Below are 12,495 nucleotides of genomic sequence, written 5' to 3' on the forward strand. Positions count from 1 at the left end.
TGAAGGAAAATATATTATATAAATCCTATTTGATTTATTTAATTATTATAATTATTCTTTAATATAATATAAATATAATTTTGTAAACTTTTTGTAAAATTATATTTATTGTAATTTATTTATTTTTTTTGATTTTTATATTTATATTTTGAAGATTTAGAAATATTATGAAATAGCCGAATTTTTATTATAATAAATTCTTAATTAAATTATTTATTGCTATTTTAATTATTGAAAAATATATAAAATAAAAGTTTCTTTTTATATATTTTTATTTTAATTATATATTTTAAATATCAATATATTTTAATTTTGTAATAATTCTTTCATTTTCTTTTATTATTAATTTAATTGATTATTGATTATTATAGAATATAATAATTGATTATTTAATAATAAAATTGATTTCTTTAAGGAATTTAAAAATTATTAATATTTCTTTTGATATATATTCAATTTCTAATAATTCTATTTCAATAATTGATATTATTATAATATCTTATTATAATATTTTTTATATTATTAATTTTTTAAATAAAGAAATAATATATTTTTATAATGATTAATAAGAATCTTAATTATTAATAAATAATATATTTGAAAATAATAAAAGTTAAGGGATTTAATTATTATTATATTTTATAATATAATATTTTATATTTCAAAAATATTGAATATAATAATTAATTGCTTTTATATAATTTGAAAATAGATTTATAAGATAATAATTGAATTGTAATATTATGAATGTAATATTTAATTTTATAATAATTATTATATATAATATTAATTTTATTTTTTCTTAATAAATTTATATATAAATAGTAATAACTTTATTATTGAATTTAATAAATTTAATAAATAATAATAATATATATATATTTCCTTTATTGAATTCGAATTTCTTTATTATTTTTTTATTTTTTAATTATATAATATATAAATATTTAGGAATTATTTAATATTATTTAATTCTTTAAATTTATAAATAATTTTAATTTTAAAGATAATTTGATTAATTAATATTGAATCTTTTTTGTAATATATAATTTGAATATTATTAATAAGAAATAAAACTAATATAATTTGATTCAAATTAATAAATAAATAGAATTCCTTTTTACCTTAATTAAATTCTATAACTTTAAATATTTTATTAAAATTCTTAAATCAAATAATTAAAAAATCTCAAAGCTTATATAATATACAATCAAAAATAATATATTTATTAGATTTTTTAAATTTATTAAATAAATAATAGATTATTAATATTTTTAATAAATTTTTATAAATATTAATAAAAGTATTTATTATATCAAATTGTTTTATTTTTAAATTATATTTTATTATAAAAGCTATTATAATTCTAAATAATTTTTTGATTAATATAATAATATAGATTAATTCGATTATATCTTTTATTTATAAATCTTCTCAAATTATTAATCTTATTTTATATTCAATAAGAAAATCTTATTTATTATATTTATAAATAAATATCTATTATAATAAAATAAAAATAATTAATATATTCTTTATATTTATCTTATATCAAATTTTATAATCTTTTAAATTATTAATTTTAATTTCATATTTATATTTAAATCAAAAATCTAAAAAATAATTTTTAAAATATTAATAATATTTGAATAATTTAAATAAATTTGAAAAATAAATCTTTAATAATATTTTTAACTAATTTTTATTTAAAAGAATTAATAAATTGATTTTAATATATATAACAATTATAATTATATTATATATTATTATAAAAGAATTATTGTAAAAGAGTAGAAGGTGGTAATGATCACACAAGAAAAGCCTTCGCATATATTAAGCATAGAGTAAGTGGCTATTTGTAGTAAAATAGAGTGAACCATTATATTACAACAGCGAAGTGAGAGAGATAATAAAAATTAGATATTCAATTTTTTAGAAGATAATTTTAAAAGATAAAAAATTCGATGATATTTTTAAATCTATAAAAAAAAAGCTATAAATATTAAATATTAGTAGTATATAATTTTGAAGTTATATATTTTCATTTTTATATTCCTTTTCATTTTAGTCAATTGATTATTTAATCAATTAAAATTAAAAATTTAAATAACAATACTTTTTTTACTATAATTATAATTTCATGAAAAGTTTGTGAAGTTATGAAATACATTTATTGTTTTTCTTTATAATTTTGGTTGAGAATTTTAATCAGTAAATCTTTTATTATACCTTTCTTTAAAAATAACTTTATATATTCTTTTTAAACCTCTTAATCGTTTAAAAAGATTTCGATTATTGGAAAAACTATTTTTTATTATATTTGTAACTTTTTCGTTTTCATCTTTTTCATTATTTAATCTTTTATTTTGTTTTGTAAATTTATATCTTCTTTGTTTTATATATTTGATTTTTTGGGGAGAGGGGGTAGGGTTTGAGGATTGAAATAATAAAGAGGGAGTAGTATTTTTATTACTAATATTTATAAAGAATCCCAATATTCTTTTTTTTTTATTAACTGAAATATATTTTTGTTTTTGTTTAATTGTTGGTTTTATAGAGACTATATAATAATATGATTTTTTATTATAAATTGATTCTTTAAAAATGATATTAATAAAAGTATATTAATATTAATACCAAATTTCTTACTAATATTATTGATATCAATTATAGAATTTGTTATTATTTATTTCAAATAAAAATAAAGTTTCAATAAAAATAGAATAATTATTCTATAGCAATCTTTTGATAAGAATTTATTCGATAAGGTTTTTAATAATCAGATAACATTCAGTAACAAATCTTAGGATTTCGTATTGTTTATTTTTTGTAATTATTTTATTAAAGATCGATTTTAAATTGTTATAGGTATTCTTTAGGTTTTAATATTTCATACCATTTTCAAGGATCGGATTCAAGGTTTTATTATTGTTTTTCTTTATGGTTGTATATGGAATAATTGTGGTTGCGAATAGCTTATCCTTGTATATATCTATGTATGGTTGGATAAAAATAGAGTTTTCTTTAATTACAAATGTCCACAAATTATTTTATTTATTTATATATTAATTGGATTTTGTTAAGTTGGTATAACTTTGATATTGTTTTTTAACCATAATATTATAAAAGAATTTATAATTGAAAATTATCTTACCCTTATTAAATGTATTTTTAGTTAAGGTTTTTTAATCTGTATCATTTAAAATGGAAGGTTTAATCTTTTTGTATATAATTTCAATTTGTAATATATTTTTATCATTTTTGTTATAGAAATGTATAATATATACTATAATATAATTCACTGTTTTATAATTGAATATAGTATATAGGTTTTTAGTATTTCTATATACAAAGGTGTAATCAAACTCTTCTTTTGCTTGAATAATGAGTGTAAGGAATAGTATTATTATCAAATGGTATTCCCAATCCATTTATTATTTAGCTATTTCTTTTTAAAGTATCAGATCTTATTTGTAACCTTATTGTTAAGAAATGTAGTAATAGTGATAAATGAAATCAAGTTTTTGTTTTTTATATTGATTATGGTGATAATATATTTTTATTAATACAAATATAAAATTCGAATATCGATTTATTAATATAATAAGAATTGGATTAATAATTAATACTTTTTATTTATCTACATTGTGAATTTTTGTAAGGATAATAAATAACTCCAATTCGAATATTGGTTTATTAATTGTAAAATTTAAGGGTTGAAATTTCAAAACTTTAAGGAGTCTTTTCTTTTTTTTCTTATTTATGCTTTCATTGGGTTTAAATTAAACAAAGTATTTATTATATATTTGTATATCATTAATATAATTCCTACATTTATATATAGTTTTGAGATGGTGGACAAAATACTCACTTTTTATATAAATAGTTTTAAGGCTTAATACATTTATTAAATAATAAAAATAGAAATTGCAAAGTCCTTTAGATCTATAGGGAATCAATTCGACCATAATTATCCAGCCGATTTATTTGATTATAAATTTTTTTTTTAAGATTAGATACCAATCCTTTAATACTAAAATCTTTAATAAGTATTCATATGATTCGAGCTGTTCCACATTTTCTATCTTCTCCTCACTACCCAATAATATAATCTATCTCACAATCTATTTATTTATTAAATAATTTTATTACAACTTTTTATTCTTATCAATTACTATAATATTCAATCTTGATTATCTTTTTAAATTTATAATCACTTTCTTATTAAAAAATAAAAATAATATAACATTGAATTCAATATATAAATCCCCTACCAATAGAATATCTTTTGAGTAATTGAAACTTTCTTTTCCAAGTATTCCAATTATATTATATTTAAAACCAAATTGTTTTCGATTTTTATTATTCTATTCAAAAGCTTTGAGTTTTTACTTGAGATTGAAAACTTTAAATATTATTCTAAATTTAGAAGATATCAAATATCTATTAACTTATATTTCAGATTTGAATAAGCTTATCAAATAATATATAAATTCCCCATTAACCATTTCCAATAATATATCAAAATCAACCAATTTGATTACTTTAAATAGTTTATATTGAAACCTAATTTCATATATCATAATAAGAATTATAATAAAGATAACATTTTTATAAAAATAATATTATAATAAACTGAATTTGTTGATAACCTTTTATTATATATATCAAATCTTTTCTATTTTTATAAAAGTCTTTTTATTATCGATCTTTATTTGCTTTATCAATATATTAGTTTTAATATAGAAATTATCTCGAATAATAATAATTATAGATATTTCTTTTAAATTGTTTTTATAATCTTTCTAAGTATTAACTTAATTATTGAATTCTAAATACTTAGTGTATTATTCTTTTTCCGAAAATATTTGAATGACTTTATAAGCCTTCATTATTACTAATATAGATTCGTTTTTTGCAATTATTATTGCATTGTATCACATATGCTAAAATTGTATATCTAACACATCAATTATTATAATCTAATCTTATTCTTCCTTATTACCACTAAAAACTAAAAATTAATTATTTAATGAATGGTAGCCTGAATCTATACTATTATCTTTATTCGATATTATAAAATTCTATATTGAATATAATTTTGCAAAAAATTTACAAAATTACAATTATAAAAAATATAAAAAATATTTTTAAAAAAAAATGCAAAGGAAAAGAAATAATGAAAAATGAAATTTAAGAGATAAAGAATCACTGAATACAAAAATATAATAATTGAATCTCAAATAAAGGGAAAATGGGAACTCTATCTATCTTTATAAATCTTTTTTAGCTTTTCCAAATTTAAATACAAATTTCTAAACGATTTAATTATAAAAGTAATAAAAGAATATAATATAAAAAAAAGTATTCTTAATTAAAATAAAGAAACTCTCGATTTCTAATAAAGATAAACAAAATTTATTATTATTTATTATTCTATCCTACCTTAATATATAATTAATACCCTATCAACTACTTCAGTATTATCAAAAAAGTATATTATATTAATAAACTAATAACTGGGATTTCCATTACAACACAAATATTTATATTTATTAATAATATAATATTTTGATTCTTCTATATCTGATTTATTATATCCTCTATTATCACAAAACATTAAACAATTCGCTCACTCCTTTTTGAATTCAATAATACTTCTAAAAAATCTTCAAATTCATTTTCAATAATATTTCCTATATCCTCTTCACCTCTAATTGAAATATATTCTCCCTTTCTTTTAACAAACTTCTTAAAACAAACTCTTAAATAAATTCTATCAATTGAAAATCTATTCATTTCTTTAAAAATATAAATACTTTTATTCAATAAAACCTTACTTACATAATATAAACCAAATTATCAATATACAAGCTTCCTTTCCCTAAACATATCGATTTTCAATTATAAATCAAATTAAAAAACAATATCCCTTATAATGATTTTCTTATTAATTATATTATTATCTTTATTAAAATACAATTTCCTATCCAAATAATATTATTTTTTATATATTACTACTTCTTTTATATCCATATTATACATTTCTAATTGATAAAGATATAAAACTAAAAGATCTTTATAAAAAGTAACTTTTTCCCAATTTAAAATTCTCCATATACTATATTATATTTTTATAAATAATACTAAATGATATCCATAAATTATATAGAATGAAATCAAATTGATTGATTGATATATAATAACCCTATCCATAAACAATATTGAATTTAAATAATACAGTTATTCGCTTTTGCTATTTATTATTTTTGCTAATCCATTAATTATAAATCTATATTTTTATTTGATTTGACTGTTTACTTTCGAATTATAGATGAAGATTTATATCTATTTAATCTTATACTTTCTCAAGAAATATTCGATATATATTTTATTTTTGGATCCTTCGTTTATAAAAACCTTATCAAAAACTGAATGCCTATAAATAATACTTCAAATAAAGGCAGTAATGGCTTACAATATTGCATTTCTCAATAACTTAACTTTAATTTAATCTAATAAATCATTTTATAAAGAAATAAGGTATTTATAGTTGTTATTCGGGGGTATATATATAATATCTAAATTGTATTTTTGCTAATAGATATTTATTTATATAGAGTATAAAGATTCTTTTTAAATATTAAATTATTGTTTCTAACAATTGGAATAGGATTTAATAAATCATTTAATATCTTTATATATTTTATTTCAATAATAAAGTTTATATATTTTATCAAATATATTTTCAATCCTTTTGTAATCATATACTTTATATAAATTATTGATTAATAATATTCTTTATTATTAATCATCAATAACCTTACAATGTAATATATTATAAATCTCATTTCTATATAAATACCTTTTATATATGGAAAATCCTAAAATACACTTTTTGAATTTCAAAAATTCTTAATTTATTATACCTTCGAAATATTATAGGCTAATTAGATATTAAATAATCTTTCGATTTTTAATATTATATTCTTTATTCAATTTATAACTTTATAAAAAGTTTACGAAATTATATATAATAGAAATATCTTTTATATTATTAAATTAATTTATAATCTATTTATTAATATCTTCCTCTTTATCTTTTTTAAATATATTAGAGAATATAATTAGTCTTTTTGATAATTTGTTAATAGTAGTGTAGATTGTATCTTTAATATATTATATTTCAAAGTCAAATAGTTTAATTTATATAATCTATTGAATAACAAAAGCTTTGAAAAGGTCTATTACTGTTCGATTTAATTAAATAATTAAGATTTTGATATTTGTTTTTAAAATAAAATATATTTTATATAAATCGAATTTATATTTTCGAAGAGCTTTCAATATTTCTTTATATTTCCTTTTTGTTGTATTATAGTTTTTTTCGGCGTTATTTTATAATCTATTTTTAAAGTGTGTAATAATATGTTTTCTTTTAAATTCTTATTTTAAATATGCTTTTTATTTATTAATGCTAACATTTATTTTAAGAACAATTTGTTTAATAATTATTGTATCTCTATAATCTAAAGATATCAGGGTTGGAGGTTTAATTAAGTTCTTTTTTAACAATTTTATTATTTATTTTTATTCAATTGTTTATAAGAATTCAATATTCTTCTTGAATAAGCGATATAATGGTTCTGCTTTTTATATAAACTTTTCAATTTATATTCGATAGTATATATAGATATCTAGAAATATTCAAACTTTTATTGTTGATTTGGGTTTTGGTTAGTCAAGAATCTTTTTGATTTTAACTTTCACAAACTTTTGTTCTTTTGATTCAATTATATAGCTTACTATTTTCATTTCATTATAATATTATTTAGACTTTGTATTAATAGTATAGTTTATATATTCAAGATATTCAAGGGTTTTATTAATTGCTTAAATATATTTTAAAACGAATTTTCATATATCCAATATTATTTTTTTATTATTATATATTGTTTTTGGTTTTTTAATACTGATATTATTTAAAAAGGATATTATTATTATCGAAATCAAATTATTAAGAATTTTTATAATAATATAATAGAATTGAATTATTGAGTTGGTTGCTTTTTAGGGAAATATAATATATTGGAAAAGGTTAAGCGGGATTTGAAAAGTTATTAAGTTTTTATTTTCGAGAGTTAAAAGTATTTGATTATAATTAGAAAAGAAATCGATTAATGAAGCTATTATGTAGTTTGCAAAATTTTCTATAAATATATTTGTATTAGGTGGTAGATTTGTATTTCGAATTATATATCGATTCAATTTTATTATTGTATTAATAATTCAATAGGTATTTAAGATTTTCTTTTTTATTAAGAATCATAAATTACAATAGGGTTCATTATATAATTCAAAGATTCCTTATTTTATTCTATTTCTAAGTATAATAGATATTATTTCTATTAAAACTTTTGATATAAGGAAATCAAATGTTTGCTAGGCTTTATAGGGAATAGTTTTAATTCTTTGTAATAGGATTATATTCTTTTGTACTCATTTAGTATACATCTAATTGAATACTAAAACTCCTTTTCGATTGAGGAGATAGATTATTAGTATATCTTTTTTCAAATTCATTAAAAGATCTTTACAATCAATTGCTTTTATTCTTTTAGAAATGAGTTGATATCTTTCAGATTCTTTATTAAAATGGGATATAAGAAACTCTTTCTATTTCCCAAATGGTTTTTGATATGGATTTCTTAATTAATCGTGTTCAAATTAATCATCTCTTTCATTAAAAGGTTTTTCAGTGATATTACCTAATTGATTCGAAGGATGGATCTTTGTAGTTTTGTTTTTGTATATTATATTTATTTGTTTTATATTTCTATTTATAATATAAATATTAAACAATTCTTTAAAGGTTTGTAAGAAAACAATATGTTTTCTTTTATCTGATTTATCTAATATATTGAAATAGAACTTTTGAAATTCAATATTAAAGGAAACATATATTCTTACAAAATACTTTGATTTACTATTATAATAACTTTATAAAAAGTTTGCGAAGTTATTTAGATTAAAGGAATTGGGGGAATTACTGATATATTGTTTTTTCAATATATTAATATTTAGTTTTCTGATTATATAATTATTTAAAACTTTTGTTTTATATTTTAAATACTAATTTAAATTTCTTTATTATTATCCATAATTATAAAGTATTATATACTATTTCGATATACAAAGTTAATCTCTCCTATAATAAACTATAATATTTTTAATAATAATTTATTACAAATATTTTCTATAATATATATATTGATTATATTCGAAACTCCTTTTAATATAATATAAATATCTTTATAAATTCCTTTAAAATTCAATAAATCTATATTGATATTTATAATGATTATCTAAACTGAGTTAATAAGTAGATTAAGTTTTCTAACTAAAATAGAATCGATTAGATTGATTATAAATCCTAAATTCAAAATCATATTGATTGGATTTAGGTTATTAATACTAACTTTAATCTTCAAAAAGCTTTCTCTATTTTTATTTGTAATGTATATTAAATCGATATGGTTTATTTGCTTCGGGGTTTTAGGTTAAAGATTAATAGGAAATCGATTGATGGTATTAATCAAGTAACTATTCAATTTTGAAGATATAATAGAATCGTTTATTTTAATTATCCATCTTTTCCAAATGACTGAATATTCCCTAAATATCAATTCTAAAGATATATTAATAATTAATAAAAGAATATCTTTATTAAGCTTTTTTATATTACCAAAGGTATTTATTATAAGCTTAGGTATTATTCTCTTTTTTGATTTTTTAATCTTATTAATAATCCTTTCATAAATAATCTCTGATTTATTAAGGTTTTGAATATTTATAGGTTTAATATCTGGTTCAGTTTTATTATAGTTAAGAGTATCTTTCTTAGGAGATATCAAATGAATATATTTAAGAATCTTTGAAGTAAGAATAGAATTCTAATTCTTCATATTTTTAATAAATATTTTATAAATCTTATTAGGGTTGTATAAAGGTTGGCTGCATTTTCTAAATTCAAAACTGATTACATTAATATATTTATTTATAATGAAATTTTCTAGATTGTTGATATTGAAAATTTCTATAATATATATATCTTTAATTAATTATATTTGTTTTATTTTTCTTTATAATTAATTCCATTTATTTGATTTAATTTTTAAACTTATTATTTTAATAAAGGAATCTTGAATTTTGTAATTATAAATAATAAATAAAAAATTCTCTTTTATATCCTTTAATCTTCAAAATAGTTTGTTATATTAATTATAATATATATATTTATAATCAATATACTTTTTAAAAATAGAATAGTTCTTTTTGAAATTGTAATCTTTTTTTTTAAGATATTGATTTTAATAAAAATAATAATATCTTTTCTAAACAATATTGATATATTCTATATTATTGTTTATATTATTTTGTATATTGTTCAAGTTTAAAAAGAAATAGTATATTGATATTTGGAATTATATAGTAAAAGGGATTTTATAATTTAAATAGAAATTAAATATTTGTATTTTTCCTTTTATTCTTTTAAAAGCTTTTTTTTATTGGGTTATTGTAAAAAAGCTTTTAAGTATTTTTATAATTTATTTGATATTATTTGTCTTTGAGATAATAGGATTTTTAATTTGCATTTTGATTTTCTTGAATAAAATAATAGTATTAATCAACTTTTCCAAACCCAAATCTTTTTTAGAATTGTTTATTTCGAGGATTTTAAATTGGGATTCATTGTTTGTATATTGTATTATTTATTGAAAAACTTTATTCTATTCTATTGTATTAGATTTTTTCAAATCTATTTTGAATTCAGTAATATATTTACAAACAGTTTTCTTAGGAATATTTTTCAAAAAAGTTTTAGTGATTTCGTTTTTAATTAAAACTTTGTTTTTAATCAAATATTGAATAATTTGATTATATTGATATATAAAGTATATAAGTGTATTAATATTATCTTTCCTTTTTTGTTTATATTTCCTAATAAAGCAATGAATATAATCTTTTGAATATATTTTCTAATGAATATTATTTATCAAATGCTTTTTGAGAAATATGGGTTTGAATTTGTATTTCCAATTCTAATTTTTTTATTATTATTTTTTTATAATTTTGATATTCTCTTAAAGAATTCTTTTTATTTGTAATGGAATTCGAAAACGGAAATCTTCTTTATTTATTTTATAATTATATCGAAGTTGTTTTATACCTTTGTATTATTTTATAGTATTGAAATCTTAGAATTATGGTATTCCTTTTTGTTTGAAAAGAAGCAATAATGGAGTATTTGTTTTATTCAATTGTTTTAAAATAATAGTAAATTGTATAGTATTAATATGTTCTTTTTATAGAAATATATTAATATCTTGTTTTTATTTGATAGATTTGGTTTTTTGTTGCTCCTTTATTTGTTAAAAGAGTGGTTCTTTTTTTTTTAGAGTTTCAGGGGTGTTTTTTAATTTTTGGGAGTTGAATGTGGTAATTGAATTTAATATATTGAAAGTTGAATTAAAAATCAAATCTCTTTTTTATATTTGATTAACTTCTTCTTTGAATTTGATAAATTCCATATTATTTGAAATGATTTCTTTTCCTTTTTTTTTTAATATTTTTATTTTCAATTAATTATTATAGATTACAATTATAAAAGGATAGCAAGATTTTATATTATTATTTTTATATAACTTTAAAGTCTTTTATTCTTTTTTATAATTTTGTAAAAAGTTTGTGAAGTTATAAAAAGATTTATTGTATTTATAATAATCAATATTTCATTATTTTTTGATATATTAATATTAAACTTTTTCTAACTTGTAATCTTTTACTTTTTCGAATTTTCGAAATAGTTTTTAATTAAAAAAGTATCTTTATTCTTTGTTTCCTTTTTATTATTGGGTAAAAGAGAATTCACTTTTGTATTGTTAATAAATATTTATTAAATGGTTATTAGTTCATCTTTATTCTAATTATATATAATCAAAACTTTATAGAAATTTTCTAATCTTGTAAACTTTTGAATTTTCATTTTATTTATTCTGGTGTCTTTTTGTTTATATAATTTATAAATTGAAAAAGCAAAGATTCTCTTTTGATTTCTAAGTGATATTGGTATTTTTGTAGAAGATTATTTTGTTTGAGATAGTTATAATATATTTTTTTGATACTATAGTAGATATGGATATAATAATAAAATTTTTCTATTTCTTTTTATTTTTATATTAAGAAGTTATATATCGATTTTGAATTTTTAGGAAAATAATATTTCTTTTATTATAATAATTATAAATTGCAATATTATATTATTTATAGGTATTCCGGTAATCCCGTTATTTCAATTTATTTATTGTATTCAATAATTATTTACTTTTTGAAGATAATCCAAAAGCTTAGATTTATATATAGTTATTTGATTTTTCAATATTTTCTTTCCTGTGTAAATCACTAATATAAAAGAATAAAAGGTAATAATGGTTA

This window comes from Botrytis cinerea, chromosome 10 (assembly GCF_000143535.2).
Source record: "Botrytis cinerea B05.10 chromosome 10, complete sequence".
Taxonomy (NCBI): domain Eukaryota; kingdom Fungi; phylum Ascomycota; class Leotiomycetes; order Helotiales; family Sclerotiniaceae; genus Botrytis; species Botrytis cinerea.